This window comes from Phyllobates terribilis, unplaced genomic scaffold, assembly GCF_046119375.1.
Source record: "Phyllobates terribilis strain yellow unplaced genomic scaffold, ASM4611937v1 Scaffold_4__5_contigs__length_816908805, whole genome shotgun sequence".
Lineage (NCBI taxonomy): Eukaryota > Metazoa > Chordata > Amphibia > Anura > Dendrobatidae > Phyllobates > Phyllobates terribilis.
Genome location: NW_027362764.1, coordinates 814,169,258 through 814,196,510, shown reverse-complemented (window position 1 = coordinate 814,196,510; position 27,253 = coordinate 814,169,258).

Below are 27,253 nucleotides of genomic sequence, written 5' to 3'. Positions count from 1 at the left end.
TACTGACATCACACGACGTGTAGCTGAGTATTGTTAGAACCTTGCTCTTAGGTTTTTTCCTTTGCTGGTCACATGACCTTGTTGGCCTATTTAATCCTGCTCCGCCTTTCTGGCTTTGCTGGACTTCATTGTATAACTACTTTCTAGCTAGCCTGTGCTCTGTATCAAACTCTGTTAGTTTGCTTGGTCTACGGACCTCTATGTTCTATATATTTTGTTTGTTCGTCTGTCTGCTACTATTTCTGTTAGGAGGTGTCCCATTTTCCTCCCAGTCCTTAGTACTTGTAGGGATTCCTTCCCCACATCTATAGGTCTCCGTACAGACTAGCTTAGGACTTTAGCAGGTCTGATCGCAGGATCAGGTTCCCTGTTACATCGTAGGGATTCAGCTGAGTCCTATAGTAGGGACAGATCTCCTCTCTTTCCTTAGCTCTGGTAGCAGAACATAACAGTAAGTCCAGCCTGCAAATTCTCTAAGGAAAGATTTTTCTGTTCCATCATGGTGTCGGTTCAGGATTTGGCTAAACACCTGCAGGGACTCTCTCTGGAGGTGGCCGAGCTCCGTCAGCACGTGAGTAACTGTCCTGGAGCACATTTCTTGGAGCCTAAGGTATGTTTGCCGGATTTATTTTTTGGTGAACACCGAGAATTTTTTTCATTTAAAAATGCTTGCTTATTGTATTTTCGTTTGAGTCCCAAGTCCTCTGGGGATGAATCCCAGCGCATAGGGTTCATAATGTCACTTTTGCGCAAAGAGCCTCAGGAGTGGGCCTTTTCTTTGCAACCTAGTGATACATGCTTCAGATCAGTGGATAGTTTTTTTTCTGCTTTGGGACTATTATATGATGATCCTGACCGTGTCTCATCAGCTGAGACTGAGTTGAGACGTTTGAAACAGGGATCAGGTAATGTGGAAAAATATTGTACTCATTTCCGTCGATGGTCTACTCAAACAGGGTGGAACGATTCTGCTCTGAAAAGTCTATTTCTTGCTGGGCTCAATGAAAGGGTTAAAGACCTGCTAATTGCTTATCCTACACCTGAAGATTTGCAACAGGCTATGCAATTAGCTATACGGGTGGATAGGAGACTGCGTGCAAGGGTTAATGAGAGCAAATCCTCTGCTATGTCAGTTTCTGGTTATGAGAATGTGTGTACTAACAGTGGTGAACCGATGGAGATTGGATCGGTGGCACCTCGCTCTCAAGAAAAAGACCGTCGATTTTCTGAAGGCTTGTGTTTCTATTGCGGAAAATCTGGTCATTTGATTAAAGGCTGTGAGCTTCGTATGAAGAAAGAAGAAAAAATGGTCAGTCATGCCCGTATTGCCTGTTTAAATTCCAAGGGTGTATTTTTAGCTGCTTCCACGATTGCTCAGGAAAAATTAATGGAACTTCGGGTGTTTGTTGATTGTGGGTCTACTCTGAATGTAATTGATGGGGGATTCTTGGAAAGACTCAATTTAAAACCTGAACCTTTATAATCCCCCATTGCTGTGGTTTCTGTGGATGGCTCCCCTTTGAAGAATATTACTCTCAAGGTCTGTGAATTTCCTCTCACTATTAATGGTGTTCACCATGAGAAATTGGATTTGGTACTTTTGAATAACTTGCCTTCTCCAGTAATATTGGGTTTGCCCTGGTTAAAATTTCACAATCCTGTACTGGATTGGTCTACCAGTGAAATTAAATCCTGGAGCCATAAATGTTATGACAAGTGTTGTAACGGGCGTATTGCAGCTTTGGATAGGGGGGAATTGCCTGTTCCTATTCAGGATTTTTGGAGAGTTTTTTCTGAGAAGGAATCGCAGGTTTTGCCTCCCCATAGAGACTATGATTGTTCTATTGAATTTGTCCCTGGAGCGACTCTTCCTAAAAGTCGTTTATTTAACCTTACTATTCCTGAGAGGAAGGCTTTGGAGGAATACATACAGACAAGTTTGGCCGCCGGTCACATTAGGCCCTCTAAGTCTCCTGTGGCGGTTGGATTTTTTTTTGTAAAAAAAAAAGGACGGCGGTTTACGTCCTTGTCTGGATTTTCGTGAGATTAACAAAATTACTGTACGCAATCCTTACCCACTGCCATTGATTCCTGATCTGTTTAACCAGTTAATGGGGGCCAAGTGGTTCTCTAAAATCGACCTTAAGGGGGCATACAATCTGTTGCGCATGAAGGAGGGTGATGAATGGAAGACTGCTTTTAACACTCCTGTGGGTCATTTTGAGAATCTGGTTATGCCTTTTGGTCTTACTAATGCTCCTGCATTTTTTCAGAATCTGATTAATGACATCCTTAGACCTTTGATCGGCAAAAATGTGGTTGTGTATTTGGATGACATTTTGATTTATTCGCCGGATCTGGATTCTCATTGGCGGAGCGTACGTGAGGTATTACAGTTATTAATGGACAATTCGCTTTTTGCTAAGCTGGAGAAATGTGAGTTCGCTGTACAGAGAATCAGTTTTTTGGGTTACATTATCTCCAGCGAAGGTTTTGAGATGGACCCGGTTAAAGTTCAAGCTGTACAGGAATGGCCTAGGCCTATTGGTTTGAAATCGATACAGAGGTTTTTGGGTTTCGCCAATTATTACAGAAAATTCATAAAAAAAATTTCTAGTATTGTCAAACCTCTGACCGATCTCACCAGGAAAGGTGCTGATGCGGTTCAGTGGTCTTCTGAGGCCATTGAAGCTTTTGTGTATCTCAAGGAGAGGTTCACCTCTGCTCCCATCCTTATGCAGCCTGATGTGACTAAGCCGTTTTTGGTTGAGGTTGATGCTTCCTCTGTGGGGGTTGGCGCAGTATTGTCTCAGGATAACGGGGATGGATTACATCCCTGTGCCTTTTTTTCAAAAATTTTTTCGGAGACTGAACTGAATTACGATATTGGTAATCGGGAATTATTGGCTATTAAACTCGCATTTGAACACTGGCGCCACTTCTTGGAAGGTGCGGAATTTCCCGTTCAGGTTCTTACGGATCATAAAAATCTGATATATCTTGATGCTGCCAAGCGCCTGAATGCCCGTCAGGCTAGGTGGGCACTGTTTTTCTCGCGGTTTAATTTCTCCGTTACTTACATCCCTGGTACTAAGAATGTTAAGGCGGATGCCTTGTCTCGCAGTTTTTCTCCCATAGTCGGTGCTGAGAAAGAGGAGAACATTTTACAAGAAGGTGTTGTGATAGCTGCTTTGGACTCCGTTTTGGAAAATGAGATTCTTAAAGCACAGGAGAATGCCCCTTCTAACACTCCTCATGGGAGGTTGTTTGTGCCTGGGACCTTTAGGAGAGATTTGTTTGTTGAGTGTCACGAATCTCGGTTGGCAGGTCATCCCGGAATCTCTGAGACCAAGAGACTGGTGGGTCGCAGTTTTTGGTGGCCTGGATGGCAGAAGGAAGTCATTAAGTGGGTGCGCGAATGTACTATATGTGCTAGATCTAAGTCCTCACATACTCCTGCTGCGGGGTTGCTTTGTCCTTTGGAGGTCCCCAGTGCTCCTTGGACACATTTGGCTATGGACTTTATAACTGACCTTCCCCCCTCTGAGGGTTTTACTGTCATCTGGGTGGTCGTGGACCGTTTTAGCAAGATGTGTCACTTGGTTCCCTTCGTCAAACTGCCCTGCGCTAAAACTCTCGCTAAGGCCTTTGTCAAGGAAATTGTCAGACTTCATGGCGTTCCTACTGACATTGTTTCTGATAGGGGTCCTCAGTTCGTGGCTCGTTTTTGGCGTGCCTTTTGTGACAGGTTGGGAGTTCATTTGTCGTTCTCGTCCGGATATCATCCTGAATCTAATGGCCAGACAGAAAGGAAAAACCAGGATGTTGAGCAGTTCTTGCGTTGTTTTGTGGCAGACAATCAAGAGGGGTGGTCTGAGTTTCTGCCACTTGCTGAATTTGCTCTGAACAATCATACATCTTCTTCTGCTGGTTGTTCGCCTTTTTTTTTGTTGTTCTGGGAGACATCCGTCGTTTGGGTCGTTCTCCAAGTTGGGATCTGCCGTGCCTGAGGAGGAGAATTTTTCCGGTGATTTGGAGAGAGTTTGGACGGATGTACGTGGTAATCTTCAGGAGGCCAACAGAAAATCTAAAGACTACTTTGATAGGAAACGACAGGAGGTTTTGTTCGCTGTTGGTGACATGGTCTGGTTGTCCTCTAGGAATCTGCGGTTGAGGATTCCTTCTAAGAAATTGGGTCCCAAGTTTGTAGGGCCCGTTAAGGTGCTTCAGGTTGTCAACCAATCTGCTGTTAGGTTGGAGGTTCCTACCTCCTGGAGAATTAATCCGGTATTTCATGTCTCTCTGTTAAAAAAAGCTGTTGTGTCGGATGGTGACGCCTCTGCCTCTGTTCCTCCGGTGGTGGAGGACGGGGAATATGAAATTTCTCGCATCCTTAACTCTAGACGGTATAGAGGTAGTTTGCAGTATCTTGTGGCCTGGAAAGGTTTCGGACCCGAGGATAATTCTTGGGTGAGGTCAGATGATGTTTCCGCGTCCAGACTTATCAGAACGTTTCACAGGAGATTTCCTGATAAGCCTGGTCCTAGGGGATCCGGAGGATCCTCTTAGAAGGGGGGGTACTGTTAGAACCTTGCTCTTAGGTTTTTTCCTTTGCTGGTCACATGACCTTGTTGGCCTATTTAATCCTGCTCCGCCCTTCTGGCTTTGCTGGACTTCATTGTATAACTACTTTCTAGCTAGCCTGTGCTCTGTATCTAACTCTGTTAGTTTGCTTGGTCTACGGACCTCTATGTTCTATATATTTTGTTTGTTCGTCTGTCTGCTACTATTTCTGTTAGGAGGTGTCCCATTTTCCTCCCAGTCCTTAGTACTTGTAGGGATTCCTTCCCCACATCTATAGGTCTCCGTACAGACTAGCTTAGGACTTTAGCAGGTCTGATCGCAGGATCAGGTTCCCTGTTACATCGTAGGGATTCAGCTGAGTTCTATCGTAGGGACAGATCTCCTCTCTTTCCTTAGCTCTGGTAGCAGAACATAACAAGTATTCTGAGTGTAACGGGTCTGTACTGACATCACACAGTGTGTAGCTGAGTATTCTGATTGTAACGGGTCTGTACTGACATCACACAGTGTGTAGCTGAGTATTCTGAGTGTAATGGGTCTGTACCGACATCACACGGTGTGTAGCTGAGTATTCTGAGTGTAACGGGTCTGTACCGACATCACACAGTGTGTAGCTGAGTATTCTGAGAGTAACGGGTCTGTACTGACATCACACAGTGTGTAGCTGAGTATTCTGAGTGAAACGGGTCTGTACTGACATCACACAGTGTGTAGCTGAGTATTCTGTGTGTAACGGGTCTGTACTAACATCACACAGCGTGTAGCTGAGTATTCTGTGTGTAACGGGTCTGTACTGACATCACACAGTGTATAGCTGAGTATTCTGAGTGTAATGGGTCTGTACCGACATCACACAGTGTGCAGCTGAGTATTCTGAGTGTAACGGGTCTGTACTGACATCACACAGTGTGTAGCTGAGTATTCTGAGTGTAACGGGTCTGTACCGACATCACACAGTGTGTAGCTGAGTATTCTGAGTGTAATGGGTCTGTACAGACATCACACAGTGTGTAGCTGAGTATTCTGAGTGTAACAGGTCTGTACCGACATCACACGGTGTGTAACTGGTCTGTACTGACATCACACGGTGTGTAGCTGAGTATTCCGAGTGTAACGGGTCTGTACCGACATCACACGGCGTGTATCTGAGTATTCTGAGTGTAACGGGTCTGTACTGACATCACACAGCGTGTAGCTGAGTATTCTGAGTGTAACGGGTCTGTACCGACATCACACAGCGTGTAGTTGAGTATTCTGAGTGTAACGGGTCTGTACCGACATCACACAGCGTGTAGTTGAGTATTCTGAGTGTAACGGGTCTGTACCGACATCACACAGCGTGTAGTTGAGTATTCTGAGTGTAACGGGTCTGTACTGACATCACACAGTGTGTAGCTGAGTATTCTGAGTGTAACGGGTCTGTACTGACATCACACAGTGTGTAGCTGAGTATTTGAGTGTAACGGGTCTGTACTGACATCACACAGTGTGTAGTGGAGTATTCTGAGTGTAATGGGTCTGTACTGACATCACACGGCGTGTAGCTGAGTATTCTCAGTGTAACGGGTCTGTACTGACATCACACAGTGTGTAGCTGAGTATTCTGAGTGTAACGGGTCTGTACTGACATCACACAGTGTGTAGCTGAGTATTCTGAGTGTAACGGGTCTGTACCGACATCACACAGTGTGTAGCTGAGTATTCTGAGTGTAACGGGTCTGTCCTGACATCACACAGTGTGTAGCTGAGTATTCTGAGTGTAACGGGTCTGTACCGACATCACACGGCGTGTAGCTGAGTATTCTGAGTGTAACGGGTCTGTCCTGACATCACACAGTGTGTAGCTGAGTATTCTGAGTGTAACGGGTCTGTACCGACATCACACGGCGTGTAGCTGAGTATTCTGAGTGTAACGGGTCTGTCCTGACATCACACAGTGTGTAGCTGAGTATTCTGAGTGTAACGGGTCTGTACCGACATCACACGGCGTGTAGCTGAGTATTCTGAGTGTAACGGGTCTGTACTGACATCACACAGTGTGTAGCTGAGTATTCTGAGTGTAACGGGTCTGTACTGACATCACACAGTGTGTAGCTGAGTATTCTGAGTGTAACGGGTCTGTACTGACATCACACAGTGTGTAGCTGAGTATTCTGAGTGTAACGGGTCTGTACTGACATCACACGGTGTGTAGCTGAGTATTCTGAGTGTAACGGGTCTGTACTGACATCACACAGTGTGTAGCTGAGTATTCTGAGTGTAACGGGTCTGTACTGACATCACACAGTGTGTAGCTGAGTATTCTGAGTGTAACAGGTCTGTACTGACATCACACAGTGTGTAGCTGAGTATTCTGAGTGTAACGGGTCTGTACCGACATCACACAGTGTGTAGCTGAGTATTCTGAGTGTAACGGGTCTGTACTGACATCACACAGTGTGTAGCTGAGTATTCTGAGTGTAACGGGTCTGTACTGACATCACACAGTGTGTAGCTGAGTATTCTGAGTGTAACGGGTCTGTACTGACATCACACAGTGTGTAGCTGAGTATTCTGAGTGTAACGGGTCTGTACTGACATCACACAGTGTGTAGCTGAGTATTCTGAGTGTAACGGGTCTGTACCGACATCACACAGTGTGTAGCGGTTGATGTCTCGCTTAATCCTGAGCTTCACTGTGTAAAAGTCACCTTGGAAAGACTGATATCAGGTATTATGTCATATTACACTCAGTATCAGGAAGAGATGATGGACATATTAAGCTCCACCTTGTTGTCTAAATGGATTGCTAGTCTATTCAATAACACTGATATGGGAGCACTGGAGAGTTTGTACATTGTATGCAGACATCAGGCCTACAAGTGGTTACCTAATAACTTCACAGGGGTCTGCACACCGGCCTTCCTGACCCCATCAACCTTTATAGTGCCTCACACCAGAGTAAATCTTAAAGCAATCCCTCTACACACATTATACAGACGAGCTGCAGACAATCCCAGACCCAAGGGTAAACCTCATCTTGTAGAAATAAGATTGTGAGCAGCATATTGATTTACCCGTCCGTAACGCAGATGGGATAAGCTGGTAGAGGCGACTGATTACCGAGACGACCAGATCTTCCAGGTGCTTGATGTCCTTAATGCATCTAATATTACATAGAAGCAGCTGATTGTAGTCACTGACAGCCCCCCATAGTGCTGGACCACCTGACCGCTATGGTGGGAAGTGTCAGGTCATCTGACTGCTATGGTGGGATGTGTCAGATCATCTGACCGCTATGGTGGGATGTGTCAGGTCATCTGACCGCTATGGTGGGATGTGTCAGATCATCTGACCGCTATGGTGGGATGTGTCAGGTCATCTGACCGCTATGGTGGGATGTGTCAGATCATCTGACCGCTATGGAGGGATGTGTCAGATCATCTGACCGCTATGGAGGGATGTGTCAGGTCATCTGACCGCTATGGTGGGATGTGTCAGATCATCTGACCGCTATGGAGGGATGTGTCAGATCATCTGACCGCTATGGTGGGATGTGTCAGATCATCTGACCGCTATGGTGGGATGTGTCAGATCATCTGACCGCTATGGAGGGATGTGTCAGGTCATCTGACCGCTATGGTGGGATGTGTCAGATCATCTGACCGCTATGGTGGGATGTGTCAGATCATCTGACCGCTATGGAGGGATGTGTCAGGTCATCTGACCGCTATGGTGGGATGTGTCAGATCATCTGACCGCTATGGTGGGATGTGTCAGGTCATCTGACCGCTATGGTGGGATGTGTCAGATCATCTGACCGCTATGGTGGGATGTGTCAGATCATCTGACCGTTATGGAGGGATGTGTCAGGTCATCTGACCGCTATGGAGGGATGTGTCAGATCATCTGACCGCTATGGAGGGATGTGTCAGGTCATCTGACCGCTATGGTGGGATGTGTCAGATCATCTGACCGCTATGGTGGGATGTGTCAGATCATCTGACCGCTATGGAGGGATGTGTCAGGTCATCTGACCGCTATGGTGGGATGTGTCAGATCATCTGACCGCTATGGTGGGATGTGTCAGATCATCTGACCGCTATGGAGGGATGTGTCAGGTCATCTGACCGCTATGGAGGGATGTGTCAGGTCATCTGACCGCTATGGTGGGATGTGTCAGATCATCTGACCGCTATGGTGGGATGTGTCAGATCATCTGACCGCTATGGAGGGATGTGTCAGGTCATCTGACCGCTATGGTGGGATGTGTCAGATCATCTGACCGCTATGGTGGGATGTGTCAGATCATCTGACCGCTATGGAGGGATGTGTCAGGTCATCTGACCGCTATGGAGGGATGTGTCAGGTCATCTGACCGCTATGGAGGGATGTGTCAGGTCATCTGACCGCTATGGAGGGATGTGTCAGGTCATCTGACCGCTATGGAGGGATGTGTCAGGTCATCTGACCGCTATGGAGGGATGTGTCAGGTCATCGGTCCCGCATGTTGTCATTACATCGACGTTATGGGAAATCTCCAGGTTAGGACTGATATACAGAAGATACCCGAGATAAGGGATAAGTGGTTACAGGAACATGACGCAAACAAGGAGTCCTGGTGGGAGAAACATTCTCTTTCCTGAATCCCACTAATTGGTTCAAGGGTCTAGGTGGGGGGCTCTCAGGGATTATACATGCATGCAATTATTATTATTCTGCTTGTTGATATATGTAGCCGTAAAAGCGCTGATCTATGTTATACCTAAGTTACTCAGGTCTATATGTAAGGTTACTATTGGTTCATAGGTCAGAGGGAACTATTCCTTTGTCTCTGACCCTACTTAAAGTGCCACGTGTGTTAATAAAGCAGAAGTCTTTCCTAGTACACCATTCCTGGCTGTGCTGTACTGATTTCCCGAGCGCTCGTAAAACAAGTATTATTAATTTGGAGTTCGGTAGGCATAGAAGAGAGCGTATTTCGCTCACAATGACGTCCCCTCCTGGCTTTGACTTCGGACTCCTTGACCATCCTTGACCACGGCCTGCCCGTGAAAAGTGACTCAGCGTCGCACTGTGAGTTTACACCTAACGTTATCGGTTTTCTGATAACTGCCGTCATTTTCCTGCGCCCAAGCACTCACATTGGCTAAGACAATATGATTGTTACGGATCCGGGTGGTGGAACCTCTGTGCTGCGGTGCAAGGAGGGACCAGAGGGGCATGACTAAGTATCTACTCGGCTTGACCAGGGTCGCACGGCGGCTCAGTCGACTCCGTAAACCAGGAAAGGACCGAGCAGAGGGACCAGATGCTACTCTGGGCCAGTCCTTGTATGACAGCAGGTGACTCCCACGGGTCAGAAGGCAGGGACTGACTGGTACAGCAGATGAGCACGGCAGGCAGGCTGACGGGTGATCCGGGTAGACGGACTGGCAGACACGGCAGGTAACAAGCAGGAGCCTCCAGGTAGGCTGGCTGGTAGGCACGGCAGGTAACTGGTACGTTCTCCAGGCAGGCAAGCCTGGCCCATAGACAGACTGGCGGGTTAGGACCGTAAGCAGACTGTCGGGCAGGACTAGTAGACAGGCCGGCGGACTGGACTGGTAGTCAGGCTGGCAGATTGGACTGGTAGTCAGGCTGGCGGACTGGGCTGGTAGTCAGGCTGGTGGACTGGGCTAGTAGTCAAGCTGGCGGACTGGACTGGTAGTCAGACTAGCAGCGGGACCTGAGGGCTGAAGCAGAGTTAGAACACAGAGCTACAACCTTGCACGGGCACCTCCATTTTGGAGGAGGTGCCTTTTATATGAGAAGTCCTCCGGCCATTGGCCGGGGACTCCTTAGGATGGCGCGCGCGGCCCCTTTAAGAGGGAGGGAGCGCGCGCGGGCTAAGCACAGTGCCCGGGAAGCTGCGCGTGCCGGCAGCAGCAGGAAAGCAGGAAGACGCAGGGACAGGAGCGCGGCGGTAAAGGGGACAGCATCTCTGCCTGTCAGGAGGCAGAGACGCCGATGCTACAGAGAGCAGGTGACTCCCACGGGTCAGAAGGCAGGAACTGACCGGTACAGCAGAAGAGCACGGCAGGCAGGCTGACGGGTGGTCCAGGTAGTCAGGCAGGCTGATTCGGCTGATAGCCAGACAGGTGCTCTGGGTAGGCAAGCTGGCGGGCACAACAGATAACAAGCAGGTGCTTCCAGGTAAGCAGGCAGGTGGGCACGGCAGGTAAAGGCAGGCAAGTGGGCACGGCAGGTAACAGGCAGGTGCTTCCAGGTAAGCAGGCTGGCGGGCACGGCAGATAACAGGCAAGTGCTTCGAGGTAAGCAGGCTGGCGGGCACGGCAGGTAGCAGGCAGGTGCTTCCAGGTAAGCAGGCTGGCAGGCCCATAGACAGACTGGCGGACTGGACTGAAGGCAGACTGTCGGGCTGGAAAGTAGTCAGACTGGCAGACTGGACTGAAGATTAGACTGGCGGACAAGACTGAATTGCAGAGGACCTGAGGGCTGAAGCAAAGTAAGTATCACAGAGCAACAACCTTGCACGGGCACCTCCATATTGGAGGAGGTGCCTTTTATAGAGAAAGTCCTCCGGCCATTGGCCGGGGACTTTTTAGGACTGCGCGCGCGGCCACTTTAAGAGGGAGGGAGCGCACGCGCACCCTAAGCACAGTGCCGGGGAAGCTGCGCGCAGCAGGGAGCAGGGAGGCCGGAAGATGCCGGAGCAGGACTGCAGCGGTAAGGGGGACGGCGTCTCTGCCTGTCAGGGGGCAGAGACGCCGGCGCTACAATGATCAAAGGCTATATCTACAGTGAGGAAAATAAGTATTTGATACACTGCCACCTACAAAGAATAGAGCGGTCTGTAATTTTTATCATAGTGTCATAGAAGATATGTGTCATAGAAAACATTAACATCTCTGCAGCCACACTAGAGAGGGACATTCTCCCCCCTCCCTCCTTTTTCCTTCCACACAAAGTTGCAGTGCAAGACAAGAGCTGACAGTCTTAAGTCTCTTAGATGTGAATCACACAGTTTAACATATGGGAAATTAATAAGACTGCGATTTATAGATTGGAGACAAAGAGAAATGAACCAGCTTAGTTAACATGCAAGAGCTCCTTTTGTGATAATAAACCCTGGCAATACTAAGGAGGATGTATATTGTGCATAGACAAAGAGCAATACAATAGACAGGTAATTGAGGCAGGAGAAATCTTTTCAGGAAGTTGGGAAACAAAAGGGTATATGTGTTTATACATAAACAGAGCAGTGTAAGCCCTTTTGTCCACAGGGATGCATGTTGGATTCTAGTAACATTGTGGTTTCCTACAGAGGAAATGTTACAATAAGCCAGCTAAGACATAATGTCTCCATAAGAAAATATTGAATATCAAAGTTTGTATAAATCCGATATTGATGAGACATATATTTCCAGCATCAGAGCGAACCAGGGAAGACGATGCATATTTTCTCATAACTGTAACACCTGCCTATAAGCCTCAAATAAATAGTGACAGATAACTGACAACAGCCAAACAGACATGTTTGGTCTCTGGGAAAAGATAATAAAATCCTAATGAAAAAAATATGTCAGTGTTCTCGAACTTCTGCAATAATCCACAGAGGAGTTATTGCATAAGTTGGAGATTTCATAAAATCCTGAAGGGCTGAAGACATCCCACAACCCAGCCCACGTGAGGTCATCACGGGGGTCTTTGTGGGTGGAACTCAGGGGCTGATAAAAGATCAAGGCTAATTAAGATCTTTGTTCAATGCTGAGGAAGATACATCTGTGTAGGCTTGATCCTGTTAACCAAACGCTTTCAACCATATCGCTTCCATCCTCTAGCTGACTCGTCTCAGCGAGCAACGTAGTAAGTTTCTTTTCTTTTATCCCTTTTATTTTATATAACTGTATATGCTGTATTGTTTTGTCCACTTTGTAAAATCTTTAGTAGAATTTCTTTTATAAACACTACCTCCTATTGGATTAAATATAAAATTTAATAGTTCCATTCCTTTTGTTTTGTAACACGTGCCTCAAAGCCATACATTACCAAAACCAGGCCTCCAGTCAGCCTTTAAAAACTTCTGCTGGTGGCAGTGAATAGTACCGAGGTTATCGTGGAATTCGCAGTGACTGTATCGGAGGTATATGCATATATTCCATGCGTTGGAATCTGGAGGTGTATATACCATACGTTCACTGTTAGTTGCCTGATAACCGGCTTATTAGTGAAAACAGCCTGCGGTCTTCTCCGTTGATCGTTGGCCAATTGTTTAATAGTCCGGATGATAGGGGGCAGCAGAGTGCTGTTCGCTCAAAAGAGGTGGTTCTGCGTGACCTTCCCAGGCTGCAATATTATTGACACCCATCTATAGAGATTCATGACTCTCCTTGTGGAGATTTATATCTTCGTTTCTGTAGATACCACTAGTCCTCTTCCTCAATGACCCATCTTCAGAGATTCATGACTGTACATCCTCCAGTGTGGTCTTGAAGCTCAGTTTCTGCAAACACCAGTAGACCTCCCAAATGTAGTATCTACAGAAATCCATGACTCGGTCACTGTGTTATTACATCTCAGTCTCTGCAGCCACCACTGGTCCTTTTTTTTGTAAGAACCAAGTTCAGAGGCTTTCCACGAGAGCTGTCTGTCTATTACATGAAGTATACAACATTTGTTCATGAATAATCTACAGTCATGGCTAAAAGTTTTGAGAATGACACCACAATGATATTTTCCCATGATCTGCTGGCCTCTGGTTTTTATTAGTGTTTGTCTGATGTTTATATCACATACAGAAATATAATTGCAATCATATTATGAGCACCAATAGGTTATATTGACAGTTAGAATGAGTTAATGCAGCAAGTCAATATTTGCAGTGTTGCCCCTTCTTCTTCAAGACCTCTGTAATTCTCCCTGGCATGCTCTCAATCAACTTTTGGACCAAATCCTGACTGATAGCAGCCCATTCTTGCATAATCAATGCTTGCATTTTGCCAGAATTTGTTGGTTTTTATTTGTCCACCCGTCTCTTGATGATTGACCACAAGTTCTCAATGGGATTAAGATCTGGGGAGTTTCCAGGCCACGGACCCAAAACCTCTATGTTTTGCTCCATGAGCCATTTAGTTATCACCTTTGCTTTATGGCAAGGTGCTCCATCATGCTGGAAAAGGCATTGTTGGGCGCCAAACTGCTCTTGGACGGTTGGGAGAAGTTGCTCTTGGAGGACATTCTGGTACCATTCTTTAGTCATGGCTGTGTTTTTAGGCAAGACTGTGAGTGAGCCGATTCCCTTGGCTGAGAAGCAACCCCACACATGAATGGTTTCAGGATGCTTTACAGTTGGCATGAGACAAGACTGGTGGTAGCGCTCACCTCTTCTTCTCCGAATAAGCTGTTTTCCAGATGTCCCAAACAATCGAAAAGGGGATTCATCAGAGAAAATGACTTTGCCCCAGTCCTCAGCAGTCCACTCCCTGTACCTTTTGCAGAATATCAGTCGGTCCCTGATGTTTTTTCTGGAGAGAAGTGGCTTCTTTGCTGCCCTCCTTGAAACCAGCCCTTGCTCAAAGAGTCTCCGCCTCACAGTGCGTGCAGAAGCACTCACACCAGCCTGCTGCCATTCCTGAGCAAGCTCGGCACTGCTGGTAGTCCGATCCCGCAGCTGAAACAGTTTTAAGATACGGTCCTGGCGCTTGCTTGTCTTTCTTGGGCGCCCTGGAGCCTTTTTGACAACAATGGAAGCTCTCTCCTTGAAGTTCTTGATGATGCGATAGATTGTTGACTGAGGTGCAATCTTTGTAGCTGCGATACTCTTCCCTGTTAGGCCATTTTTGTGCAGTGCAATGATGGCTGCACGTGTTTCTTTAGAGATAACCATGGTTAACTGAAGAGAAACAATGATACCAAGAACCAGCCTCCTTTTAAAGTGTCCAGTGATGTCATTCTTACTTAATCATGACTGATTGCCAGCCCTGTCCTCATCAACACCCACACCTGTGTTAATGGATCAATCACTAAAACGATGTTAGCTGCTCCTTTTAAGGCAGGACTGCAATGATGTTGAAATGTGTTTTCGGGGTTAAAGTTCATTTTCTGGGCAAATATTGACTTTGCAAGTACAGTAATTGCTGTTAAGTTGATCACTCTTTGACATTCAGGAGTATATGCAAATTGCCATTACAAAAAATGAAGCAGTAAACTTTGGAAAAATTACTATTTGTCTCATTCTCAATACTTTTGGCCATGACTGTACTTGTAAGATTTCCTGCACGAACCAACACAGGGGATCGGTAACGCTGGCTACATCTTCTGATTTGTGGGTCTCAGGAGCTTCAAAGTGTTGGTGGCTTTAAGATGAAGGGGTTTGTCAGTGATGCCATTATCCCAGTAAATGTTTTTTGTCGTCTACAGTCATATTGTGGGTAACAACACGCTCATCCATACTGACACTGTATATAAATGTAAGGAGGCAAAGTCCTGCGGAACAAATACAGAGGAGAAAAGTTGCAGGGGGGGCGAGGTTAGCCAGTGCTCCAGGTTGGATGACGTCAGAGAGGCCAGCCCAGGAGACAAAAAGGAAGAACGCCAAAAGCAAGTCAGACTTGACATCAAGAAGAGAGACAGTGAAGGTCGCAGCAGTTCCGGAAGCCATCATCGCAAACGGCAGTTGTGTGCATCCACAGAGCCCAGACATCGACGGTCCAGCCTGAAGACCCGAACTACGCCGGTCAAGGTTCCCAGCCCAGATGTCGACGGTCCAGGCTGAAGACCCGAACAAGGTCGGTCAAGATTCCCAGCCCAGATGTCGACGGTCCAGCCTGAAGACCCGAACAATGCCGGTCAAGGTTCCCAGCCCAGATGTCGACGGTCCAGGCTGAAGACCCGAACAAGGCCGGTCAAGATTCCCAGCCAAGATGTCGACGGTCCAGGCTGAAGACCCAAACAAGGCCGGTCAAGGTTCCCAGCCCAGATGTCGACGGTCCAGGCAGAAGACCCGAACAAGGCCGGTCAAGATTCCCAGCCCAGATGTCGACGGTCCAGCCTGAAGACCCAAACAACACCAGTCAAGGTTCCCTATCTGAGTGACGCCTGCCAACAATGCAGGAACAGGCTCTGGCGGCACAGTTCTTGGACGTGTACGTCAGCAACAGGGGGTCGCAGAAGTTCCAGAGACACTGGGCCAAGGATCCATGTTTGGGTCGGTGATCAGAGAAGATGCGTGAGATGGGCTGTTACCTCTGACAGAGACATACGGTACCGGGCGCGGGCAGAGGGAGGACCAATAGTCAGACAGGGGCCATCAGACGCCAGAGCGGTGCAGCAAGAGTTGATAAACGTTCTCAGGGAGACGAGGCAGTGGTTTATGACTGGGCCAGAGAGCTGCCGAGGTTTCCAGAGACTGCCCTTCGACAAGTACAGTAATTGACCATTTAGCTTTTCCCCTGGGATAACGTTGGACTCTAACACATTCTTTACAGAGTGTGGATTGATATTTCATTCTGCTGCGTGAATCACTGCTTCATTGCCTGATGTTGTGAATATTGGTCCTGTATAACCCACGTTCAACAATCATTCATATTAATTCATATTAATCTGTTACATAAAAGATGCAAGTAGTTTGTATGTTCTCCCCGTGTTTGTGTGGGTTTCCTCCGGGTTCTCTGGTTTCTTCCCACATTCCAAAGACTGATAGGGAATGTAGATTGTGAGCCCCAATGCGGACAGCGCCCATAATGTCTGTAAAGCGCTATGGAATTAATGGCGCTATATAAGTGTGTAAAATAAATAAATAAATAAGTAGACTGTTGTTGCGCCTGTGCCGCCGCCGCTGCTGCAGTCTGATCACCGGCTTACATAACACACAGGGGAGTAGAAACCTGAGATGTGAGGCAATATCATCTCCATGGGACAGCTACAGAGGCCAGAAATATGGAGGCCAAAAGTTATCCTCCTCCAAAATGTTGGCTTACATAATAAAGCAACTTGTTTCCACCATGCGTGAGAGCTATGGCCCCATATAAACGTAGGCATTCCTGCATGTAGCACTTATTGCTGATGTTACTGGGCGCCATCTCCGCCCTGCGGACCATAACTCGATTATTGCCCTCTTATCAGCTTGTGCCTGACAAAAGTTCACGTCCTTGAAGTGAAATGATTTTATGGCCGGTAATATAACTGTCTGCCCTCATGTGAGGTCTCTACCTGTACAGAAGGAACCCGCAGGTGGAGGGACCTGAAGCGCCTCATTCTCCAGGAGAAGGCACGGCCGATCAGCACAGGAACAATGGACCTCATCATATACATCTACAACGTCATGTCAATGCGGCAGTGTAACGGGTCTGGGAGGCGGAACCTCTGAGCTACTATACAAGGGGGCGGTCCTTGTAAGGGAGCGGGTGGTGACCAGGGAAGACGGGCTGGAAGTCTCAGCAGGTGACCGGGACAGTCTCTGAGTGAGCGGGCTGGAGGTCACGGCAAGTGACCGAGGCAGTCTCTGGATGAACGGGCTGGTGGTCACGGCAAGTGACCGGGACAGTCTCTGAGTGAACGGGCTGGAGGTCACGGCAAGTGACCGAGGCAGTCTCTGGATGAACGGGCTGGTGGTCACGGCAAGTGATCGGGGCAGTCTCTGGATGAACGGGCAGATGGTCACGGCAAGTGACCGGGGCAGTCTCTGGGTAAAGGGTTGGTACGACCTGTGGCGGCTGATGGTAGACGTGAGCTCCCAGGTGAGCAGGCGAGAGTCTCTGGATGAACGGGTGGTCACAGCATGTGACGGCGGAGCTTCCAGGAAGACCAACAGACAGGCGGCAGATGAGCGCTCCCAGGTGAGCGGGCAGAAGTCTCTGGACAGGCGGATGGTCACAGCACGTGACGGCAGAGCCTCCGGGTAGGCTAGCGGACAGGTAGCAGATGAGCGCTCCCAGGAGAGCGGGCAGAAGTCACTGGACAGGCAGATGGTCACAGCACGTGACGGCGGGGCCTCCAGGTAGGCTAGCAGGCAGGTAGCAGATGTGCGCTCCAGGTGAGCGGGCAGGCTGGTCCTTAGTCAGACTGACAGGAGTAGTAAGGCAGACCGTCGGACCTCAGACTAGCAGGCAGGTAGCAAGTAATCAGGCAGGAATCTGGCAGGTAACTGGCAGGTAACTGGCAACGGGACCTGAGGGCTGAAGCAGAGTAGTGAACAGTGCAACAACATTGCTCGGGCACCTCCATTTTGGAGGAGGTGCCTTATATATGGTAAAGTCCTCCGGCCATTGGCCGGGGACTCCTTAGGATGGCGCGCGCGGCCCCTTTAAGAGGGAGGGAGAGCGCGCCCGCGCGCCCTAAGCACAGTGGCCGGGAAGGAGCGCGCGCTGCCAGCAGAGTGGGAGAGGGACGCCGGGCACGGAGCAGAGCGGTGAGGGGAACAGCGTCCCTGCCTAGCAGAGGGCAGGGACGCCGGCACTACAGGCAGTATAATAAGCTTGCTCATCACAATGTCGCAAGTAAAACGCCTCAAAAATAAGTTACCATGCAAAGGTTTAGACATCCGTACACAGTAAGGTCTAAGCCTGGGTTCACATTGTGAGAATGTCTAAATCTGCAGTAAAATCCACTACTGAGATTATCCACTAATGACATCACAGTCATGTCCTCAACTGGGAGCATTGTCCTTACTGATGACATCACAGTCATGTCCTCCACTGGGAGCATTGTCCTTACTGATGACATCACAGTAATGTCCTCAACTGGGAGCATTGTCCTTATTGATGACATCACAGTCATGTCCTCCACTGAGACCATTGTCCTCACTGATGACATCACAGTCATGTCCTCCGCTGGGAGCATCACAGTCATGTCCTCCACTGAGACCATTGTCCTCACTAATAACATCACAGTCATGTCCTCCACTGAGAGCATTGTCCTCACTGATGACATCAGTCATGTCCTTCGCTGGGAGAATTGTCCTCTGATGACATCACAGTCATGTCCTTCGCTGGGAGCATTGTCCTCACTCATGACATCACAGTCATGTCCTTCGCTGGGAGCATTGTCCTCACTGTAGCATCGGCGTCTCTGCCCCGTACTAGGCAGAGACGCCGTCCCTCTCACCTCCCCCCTCCAGGCGCGGCGTCCTCCAGCGCTTCTCTCCCCGCTGCTTCCGGCACGCGCTCCTTCCCCGGCAGTGTGCTTAGGGCGCGCGCGCTCCCCCTCTCTTAAAGGGACCACGCGCGCCGTCCTAAGGAGTCCCCGGCCAATTGCTGGAGGACCTCCCATATATAAGGCACCTCCTCCAAAATGGAGGTGCCCGAGCAATGTTGTTGCAAAGCCTTTACTCTGCTTCAGCCCTCAGGTCCCGTTACCAGTTACCAGCCAGTCACCTGCCAGATTCCTGCTTGTTACCTGCCAGTCACCTGCCAGATTCCTGCTTGATACCTGCCTGATATCCGCTTACCTGCTTGCAAGCCTGCGGTCCGACGGTCTGCCTTCCGACACCTGTCAGTCTGTCTATGGACCAGCCTGCCCGCTCACCTGGGAGAGCTCACCTACTACCTGTCTGCTAGCCTACCTGGAGGCTCCGCCGTCACGTGCTGTGACCACCTGCCTGTCCAGAGACTCTTGCCCGCTCACCTGGGAGTGCTCACCTGCTACCTGCCTGCTAGCCTACCTGGAGGCTCCGCCGTCATGTGCTGTGACCACCTGCCTGTCCAGAGACTCTTGCCCGCTCACCTGGGGGCGTCCACCTGCTACCTGCCTGCTAGCCTACCTGGAGGCTCCGCCGTCACTTGCCGTGACCACCCACCTGTCTAGAGACTGTCCCCGTCACTTGCCGTGACCTCCTGCCCTTCTACCCAGAGACTGTCCCCGTCACTAGCCGTGACTACCTGCCTGCCTTCCCTGGGAGCCACCCGCTTCCTTACAAGGACTGCCCCCTTGTATAGTTGCTCAGAGGTTCCACCTCCCAGACCCGTTACACTCACTCATGACATCACAGTCATGTCCTTGGCTGGGAGCATTGTCCTCACTCATGACATCACAGTCATGTCCTTGGCTGGGAGCATTGTCCTCACTCATGACATCACAGTCATGTCCTTCGCTGGGAGCATTGTCCTCACTGATGACATCACAGTCATGTCCTTCACTGGGAGCATTGTCCTTACTGATGATATCACAGTCATATCCTCCGCTGGGAGCATTATCCTCACTGATGACACCACAGTCATGTCCTCAACTGGGAGCATTGTCCTCACTGATGAAACCACAGTCATGTCCTCAACTGGGAGCATTGTCCTCACTGATGACATCACAGTCATGTCCTCCACTGGGAGCATTGTCCTTACTGATGACATCAGAGAGAAAGATAAGAAGCCAGGTGGAGAAATGGTCAAAGACAGTGACCGGGCCTGGAGGTCGGTATATGACAGCCACTTGGAGGTTGGAGGGAGAGTAGATGCGGACAGAGTGGACTTCAAATGAAGGTAGAATAAGGGAGGGTAGAGGTGGTATAGGGCTAAAGGTGCAGTTGGTAGAAAGGAGAAGACCCACTCCTTCACCATGTCTGTTACCAGGGCGAGGAGTGTGGATGAAGTGGAGGCCACCGTAACCATGTCTCTGTGATGCCCAGGAAGGAGAGATTATGAGAGGTGAAGAGGTTGTGAACAAAATGGAGCTAGTTGCAGATAGAGTGGGCACTCCAGAGTCCTCCAGAGAGAGGGAGCTGGGGAGTGGGCGTCAAGGGCACGGGTTTTACATAGGAGAGGTTGCGGTAGTTTACATTTGGTTGGAAGCGATAGAAGGGGGAATTTGTGGAAGGTGGAAGGTGTAAGCTGTCAGGGTCTAGGATTGGAAGATATGTCGCAAGCAGTGAGGAGAAGCAGAGAGAGGGAGAGCAGGTGAGAGACGGAGAGTGTCTGGCTTGTTTTGCGTTTTGGTAGGATAGATCTGAGGTTGAGGAGCAGGTCTGTAGATGAGGTCAGATGGGGAGGTAAGAAGGAAGGAGAGATGATTATTTGGTTAGAGGGTGCTGGGGTTAGGGGATAGGGAAAGAGAGTAAGAATTAGTGGTGCAAAAACAGTAAGGGCGTGTATAAGCATATTGAAAATTTTAGTGTGTGTCAGAGACGTCAGGGACGACACCTGGGAGATCACACAATATCCCACCGCTGCCATCACTATGTCAAGGATTCACAGGATTGAGCAGGGATTCGCGAGCACACAACCCTGATTACTCACTATGTAGCTATCAGCAAGCAAGCAGAAAGCGTATGGCGTATCCACCTCCGGATTCCAGAGCATGGAATATGTGTATACGCCCCCATACGGTTACTGCCAGCTTCAGGATAGCCCAATTATTATTATTCGCTGCCACCACCGACCCAATTTGAAATATAATACAGGCTGGGTCAGACGCCTGCGTTCTGGTAGCGTATATGGCTTTGGGGGAGGGAATGATTGCAGAAAAAAAGAAACAGGATTATTAAATTTTATATTTAATCCAAAAGGGAGGCAGTGTTTAGGAAAAATATGCAAAAGGTTTTACAAAAGGAGACAATACAATACATATACAGTTACACAAAATAATAAGGATTAAAGAAGAACTTAACATAAGATCGCAGAGACAATTCCGTATAGCTGGAGGGGGGCCACCCCACTTATTCATTTGACCGTTATCGAACGGGATCCGTTGCTTATAGAATCTATACCCCCCGGCAATGAATACTGACTCCCCCTTCCGCTGTGTCTTTTATGCCGAAGGGAGAGGCCTGCCCACACCCCCTTGTAATGACACCACATGGGCTGGGCTCCAGCCTTCACATTTTTTTTAAATAGCTGGCTTATACAATAACTTATCGCAGGTTGACTGCAGAAGCCTGAAAGTGGCACCATATTTCCTATTATGAATTTACCTTTCTCCAGAGACCACACACGATATAGCTGCGGTCTGTTATTTGGTACTTCTGCATTACCGTTCCCCGGAGTGGCGTACCGCTGCGGAAAAAGATGCATATTGTTCCTTGGCTGACCCTGCCACTAAAATATGGGTCCCATTATTATCAGAATTATGGAACTTCCAATATTCACCAATATTCAAAATTTAGTGTCAGTGCCTGTAACGGGTCTGGGAGGTGGAACCACAGAGCAACTATACAAAGGGGCAGTCCTTGTAAGGAAGCGGGTGACACCCAGGGAAGGCAGGCAGGCGGTCACGGCTAGTGACGGGGACAGTCTCTGGGTAAGAGGGCAGGAGGTCACGGCAAGTGACGGGGACAGTCTCTGGGTAAGAGGGCAGGAGGTCACGGCAAGTGATGGCTAAGCCTCCAGGTAGGCCAGCAGGCAGGTAACGGGTGGACGCTCCCAGGTGAGCGGACGAGAGTCTCTGGACAAGCGGGTGGTCACAGCAAGTGACGGCAGAGCCTCCAGGTAGGCTAACAGGCAGGTAACAGGTGGATGCTCCCAGGTGAGCGGGTAAGAGTCTCTGGACGGGCAGGTGGTCACAGCACGTGACGGCAGAGCCTCCAGGTAGGCTAGCAGGCAGGTAGCAGGTGGACGCTCCCAGGTGAGCGGGCAAGATTCTCTGGACGGGCAGGTGGTCACCGCACGTGACGGCAGAGCCTCCAGGTAGGCTAGCAGGCAGGTAGCAGGTGAGCGCTCCCAGGTGAGCGGGCAAGAGACACTGGACGGGCAGGTGGTCACAGCACGTGACGGCAGAGCCTCCAGGTAGGCTAGCAGGCAGGTAGCAGGTGAGCGCTCCCAGGTGAGCGGGCAGACGGATCCATAGACAGACTGGCAGGGCTGGTAGGCAGACTGTCGGACAGCAGGAATAACAGCAGATAGACACGAGTCAGGCAGGTATCAGACAGGAAACTGGCAGGTAGCTGGCAGGTAACTGGCAGGTAACTGGAAACGGGACCTGAGGGCTGAAGCAGAGTGATGAACTATGCTACAACATTGCTCGGGCACCTCCATCTTGGAGGAGGTGCCTTATATATGGAGAGGTCCTCCGGCCATTGGCCGGAGACTAGAGATGAGCGTTGTTCTACTCGAACTGTTCGCCAATCTCAAATTCGAGCTGTTTTGGGCGGTGTTCGAGCCGTTCGGCGAACACGAACAATTTGAGAAAAATTTGGCTGTTTGAGGTTATGTTCGATAACTGTTCGTGCACCAAAATCATAACTGGATTTTTTCTCAGTAATGATGAAAATTAATGTTAATACGCAGTTTGAGTGTACAGCGGGGTGGGGGGAGGGGCAGGGGATGGATCTCTGCAGGAACAATGAAGATCTCCATTTTTTTTTCTCTTTCCCGCATTTGCAGTGGGGAGGTGCAATCTGTCAGCCTATCAGCAGCGCACACACGGAGCGAAGTGCTTTTTGTCACACAAGCAAGGGCATGTGTGATTGGCAGTGTATGTCACATGTCCTTGCCCTATAAGACCCAGCCATTTTCCCCGTCGCCACCATTTTCTCACTGCTGCAGCTGCGTGTTAGACGGCACCGCTGTTGCTGTGTGCGCTATACCTTGTTAATTTCAAGCCAATTTTCGCACAAATCTACAGATAGCTTGGGAGTAGGGAATAGTTGTGATTGTAGTCCTTTTAAGGACTAGGTTACAGCATTTCCTACGACTTTTATCAGGCAGGTCTGTGCTCTTAAATAGATAGATTGTGGGAGTAAAGACTAATTGTAATTGCAGTCCTTTTCAGGACTAGGTTACATGAGTTCCTATCAGTTTTTGCCAGGCAGGTCTGTGCCAGTGCTGTGCAAGTTTTTTTCACAGCATTTGGCTGAATCTAGCAAAGCTAATCCTTTTTGGCCTATTGCAGAGTGTGTTAGTCAGTGGAGTAGCCTATCTGTGTTGCAAGATATACCACCTGTGTATAGAATACCAATTTTTTTTACTGCACCTAGTGAAGTAAAATCTTTTGGGCATAGCATCATTCTATTAGTCCATCTATACTGACCTCCATCAGGTTGCAAACTGAATCTAATTTTTTTCTGCATCTAGCTCTGAAAAAATATTTGGGCTTCTAGCAGTGTGTGGGACTTGGTCTATTAGTCCATCTATACTGACCTCCATCAGGTTGCAAATTAAAAATAATTTTTATCTGCATCTACAGTACCTCTGAAAAAATATTTTGGGCTTCTAGCTGTGTGTGGGACTTGTTCTATTAGTCCATCTATACTGACCTCCATCAGGTTGCAAACTGAATATATTTTTTTCTGCATCTACCTCTGAAAAAATATTTGGCCTTCTAGTAGTGTGTCGGACTTTCTCTATTAGTCCATCTATACTGACCTCCATCAGGTTGCAAATTAAAACTAATTTTTTTCTGCATCTACCTCTGAAAAAATATTGGGCTTCTAGCTGTGTGTGGGACTTTCTCTATTAGTCCATCTATACAGACCTCCATCAGGTTGCAAATTCAAAATAATTTTTTTCTGCATCTAACCCAGCCAATAGTTTTGGCCTAATACCACAGTTTGGCCACTCAGCTCTGCTCGGTTCCCATCCATTGTTTTTTTGTGCAAACAACTCCAGAGTTGTGAATTAGTTAACCACCAAAATGAGTGGAAAAAGGCCTGCTGCTGGTGGAAAGGGGAATAGGCGTGTTGGGAAGGGGAAAAAAGGTTGTGTCCGTGGGGTAGGTGTTAAAGCAACAGTAACATCTGCAGAAGAAAGACCATCTTCCAGCCAAACTAAAATGTCTACTTCTTTTAGCGGACAATGTGATAAGATCCCTTTCTTACGGCCACGCCAATCGCTACAAATTCCAGATGAGGCACAAAAACAGCAGGTGCTTCAACGGATATCAAGTGCTCCTTTAAGTGGGCTCTCCTCCACCTCAACTTCAACATCACAAATACTCCAGTCCTCAAAGGTGTCACCCCAATCGCACTTGCTTCCTCACAGCTCCCAAATCTCCAGCTGCCCGTCTGAGTATGAGGTAGAACAGATGGTTGAGTCTGCAGAGCTGTTTACTCATACTATAGCCTGGGAATCAGAGGTCGACTCCAGCGCTTCTGTGAATCCAGACGGGGAAATGATCTGCACTGATGCCCAGAATCTTTATGAGTCGGATCCAGGACCAGACGCAGAAGGTTCTGACCATAATGTAGACCCTCATTCCCAAACTGTAACTCCTGTTGGTGGAGACAATGAGGAAGACGATGATAAGACTCAAATACCTGATTGGAGCGACAACTTTAGTTTTTTGTCAGGGCAGGAACAGGTTGGCTCTGAGGACGACGGGTGTGATAACGCACAGGGTGATGATGATGAGGTCTGAGATCCCACTTACTGTCAACCCACAGTCAGCCAAGAGATGAGGTCAGCAGAGGAGGTGGAGGAAGATGCTAGTGACGACGAGGTCAGGTTGCGCCTTCCTGGACAGAGACGTAGTACTGGAAGCACGTCAACAACTGCATCCTCAAACACAACTCTGCCTCTCACCACAAGTCGTGGTGGCTCTTCAGGTCGCATGGGTGCTAAGCCTTGCATAGCCTGGGCATTTTTTCAGATCGATAAAGATGACCCAACTCGTGTTATCTGTAACATTTGTCAGCAAAAGCTAAGTAGAGGCCAAAAAATACATAGTTTGAGTACTTCATGCATGAACCGGCACATGGACATGAAGCATAAGTTGCAGTGGGAAGCTCAGTGTGCTACAATGCGGCCTAGCCGGCCGGGCCAACCACCGTCTGCCATATCTTGTGCATCCGCGGCCTCTTCATCCTCTGTGACTGGGGGGACAGCAGTCACACCTGTTTTGGGGAACAGACCTACCACCTCTTTACCCGCAACAGCCAGCGTGATTGGCAGGTCATCATTTTCTTTGGAGGTGGTAACACCAGCTGGTGTTGAGCGCTGTCCGACATCGATAGCACCACCTTTGGATCAAGGCAACCTAACATGTCTGCCTGCATCTTCCTCACAGACCGGCAGTTTGCCGGGGACACCCTTATCAACCCCGTCTAAGCACAATAGCCAGCCCTCGGTCCCTCAGATGTGGACAAGTAAAAGACCATTTCCTCCTAGCCATGAGAAAGCTAAGAGGTTGAATTTCACCATCTGCAAGCTCTTGGCTACAGAAATGCTGCCTTTCCGCCTGGTGGACACAGAGGATTTTCGAGACCTTATGTCCGTCGCAGTGCCCCAGTACCAGATGCCCAGTCGGCACTACTTCTCAAAGAAAGGTGTGCCTGCGCTCCACCAGCATGTCGCACACAACATCACCGCTTCTTTGATAAACTCTGTGTGTGACAGGGTGCATTTCACCACAGACACTTGGACGAGTAGGCATGGACAGGGGCGTTACATGTCGCTGACTGGGCACTGGGTAACTATGGTGACAGCAGGACAAGGGGCTGCTGTCCAAGTCTTGCCGTCCCCACGAGTTGTGCGTCAATCCTCTTTATGTCAAAGTTCCTCCACTGCTTCTGCCTCCTCAACCTCCTCTCGGTCTTCCACCTGCACCCAAAGCCTGTCTGGTCATGCCACAAGCTTTCTAACTGCGCAGAAGGGATCCTGCACACCTCCTTACTATGCTGGCAGTAGGGCTCAACGTCATCAGGCGGTTTTTACATTGAAATGTCTGGGAAATGTGAGTCACACAGCTGAGGAGTTGTGGTCAGCTCTGGAGAACCAATTTCATGAATGGTTGTCTCCACTGGACCTGAAACCAGGGAAGGCCGTGTGCGACAATGCTGCAAACCTGGGTGCGGCCCTTCGCCGGGGCAATGTCACACACGTGCCTTGTATGGCTCACGTGTTGAACCTGGTTGTCCAGCAATTTTTAGCCCACTATCCCAGACTAGATGGCCTTCTGCAGAGGGCACGGTCGCTGTGTGCTCACTTCCGCCGTTCGCATCCCGCAGCTCAGCGACTTACATCTCTACAGAAGTCGTTGGGCCTGCCACTTCACCGGCTAAAATGCGATGTGCCTACCCGGTGGAATTCAACTCTGCACATGTTGCAGCGACTGTGGCAGCACCGACAAGCCCTGGTGCAATACGTTCTGACGTATAGCCTGGGCCAACGAGATTCAGAGGTGGGGCAAATCACGCTGGAGGAGTGGTCTCAGATCAGGGACCTATGCACCCTTCTGCACAGTTTTGAAATGGAGACGAAGATGTTTAGTGCTGACGATGCCATTATCAGCATGACTATTCCGGTGATTTACAAGCTGGAGCACATGTTAAACAGAATTCGGAGTCAGGTGGTGGCACAAGAGGAGGTGGAGGAAGTAGAGGAGGAGGAGTTGTATGCGGAAGGGCTAACATCTGCAAGGTCCAGACGGTCGGCAGCACCAAGGCGGCAGGCATGTGAGGGTGGGGGAGATGGTTTTACCAGGGCGCATGGTAGCAGCCAAACTAGTGAGGAAGGTGCAGGAGCCCAGGAAGAAGTGGAGGACGAACTGATGGAAGACTCATCAGATGAGGGAGACCTTGATCACATTTCTGTTGTGCGAGGTTGGGGGGATAGGGCAGAGGAAGGAAGCATGATTGTTACCTCGCCACCAACACAACAGGGACTTGGTGCTCCTGGATGCGCAACACACATGAGTGCCTTCTTGCTGCACTACCTGCAACATGACCCTCGAATTGTGAGAATTAGAAATAATCCTGACTACTGGGTTGCCACACTGTTAGATCCCCGGTACAAAAGTAAATTTGCAGAAATTATTCCTGCCATAGAAA